This window comes from Fukomys damarensis, unplaced genomic scaffold (genome assembly GCF_012274545.1).
Source record: "Fukomys damarensis isolate Sample0158 unplaced genomic scaffold, DMR_v1.0_HiC HiC_scaffold_1, whole genome shotgun sequence".
In the NCBI taxonomy this organism is placed as follows: domain Eukaryota; kingdom Metazoa; phylum Chordata; class Mammalia; order Rodentia; family Bathyergidae; genus Fukomys; species Fukomys damarensis.
The window spans coordinates 30,492,019-30,494,008 of NW_022900913.1; positions in this window are offsets into that span (position 1 = coordinate 30,492,019).

Here is a 1,990-nt window from a genome sequence, read left to right on the forward strand (position 1 = left end):
GCCCGGCGGAGGCCGAGAGCGCGGGCCGGACACCTGCTGACACCGTCCTGCCGTTCTCTGGGGCTGCGCTCACGCCCGGGAGAGGCGGCCCAGCTTCTTCCCTCCTTGTTTAAAACGACTTTTTATTTTTTAAAAAACCGTGCGCACAGTTTTAAGTCTCCCTAAACTCCCTTCCCAGAACCGCTCTGCGCCGACCAAGTTGACGCGTAACAAACTTTGTTTTCCGCCCACGCTCTGACCACTGCGCTAAGCAGTCTTGCACTTGATCTCCAGAGCAGCTCGCAGCCGGGAGGCTCGCGCAGAATGGAAGTGGCTGGGTGGAGGTTTGCTTCTGACTGCCAAGCGGGCGACGCCGAGGGCACCGGGCGGGCGCCCCGGCTCTGGAGGCCCAGAGGCTTCCTGGGGCTGGGTCCTGTTTTCTCTCTCTGGCTCTCACAACGGTGGCTGAAGTACTTGTATATGGATATTTTGAAAAATACAAACGTAACAATGTTTATTGATTTTAATTCTAGAACCTGTCATATATATTTAATATCTCTGGCTGCTAACCCAGCAGCTTAGATTTACTTTGAAAGGGTGAGCATTTTATCGTCTCCGGTGTCTCAGCTGCTATTCCAGGAGACTGAAAGTTAATCGAAAGTGGAGATTTTGCCTTTAACCACTTCTCTTTTTCCCAGTTAATGCAGCGTCCAGCTCAAGTAAATGTTCAATAAATATCTGTTGGTTGTGTAAAAAGTCCTGTATCTTCTCTGTTCTAATAGTCTTATTAATGTGCTTGAGGAAAAAAAATAAAATATTATGGATACTTACTGAAGTTATTAATGGTGAACAATCGGAAATACTTAAATAACCAAAAGTAATGATTATGCATGTTATGGCAGCCATTTAAAATGACCATGTAAACCTGGTTTTATCAATATAGTTCATGATACTAAAACAAATTACCTTTGTAATTGAAGTACAAAACTTAAAATTGCACTATACAATATGTTATATGGACATAGGAAGTAGAAAAAAAGTCACAGAAGATATAGTTCAAAATGTTAGCGGATTTTCTCCCCTCAGTATGAGGTGCACATGCACGGATTTGTTCTTGTCTCTACCTTTTAAATATCCTGTAGTTAATATGTGTCCTTTGTAAAATAAGTACAGGTTTTAAAAAGAAACAGCATAATCAGGAAAATAAAAGAGAAATCCTGTTTCTTTAAAGTTCTACCCGCTGTCTATATATTCCAGGTACTTTTTTTGACAGATCTGCTTTCAGTTATCTGCTGCTACTACTGCACATAGATGTAAGAGTATAATATAATCACATTTCATTAAAAGAAATGTCTCCTGACACTAGTAGTGGTTTTAAGAACACACTACAAACTTACTCCCTCTTTTGTAGCTTTCAAGTCTTGGAGCAAATTATCTTAGTTTCTTCCTAAGACAAAAAACAAACAACAACAACAACAAAAAAAAAACACAAGACTTGTGGTCTGACCAGGACATTTTAAATTTTATGTTTAATCCCTTCCTGTATCTTACCACATTCCACCATTACGGAAGAGTAGAAATCAGTCTAAGGAAATTTCACCAGATGGTTAATAATTGTAATTTTCAATCAATCCTAAAAAAAGAACAAAACAACAGCAAAAAACACCTTTTTTTTAAATTAACTACTTCCTAACACAATTTAACTTCATTTTCTCATTCATTCTTTATTGAAAGTTGAGTGCAACTGATCCACTTTTACTTGGAGTACTTAATTAAGGGCCTGATTTCAGTTAGTCTTTTGTCTTCATAACTATATGTTATCATTTAAAGACCATTACTCAATTACTTCATCTCTTGCAGGAAGGAAAAAAAATCATGTTTTTTCAATCTTGCAATGAAATTAGTTTTTCCTTTGTTACTATTTAAGTCTTTTGAGTGGTTCTTCACATTTGCTCTTACAGTGAGTGGCATTTCTGATAAAAAGAACAAGCTCTTAGAAGTTTGAAATGAC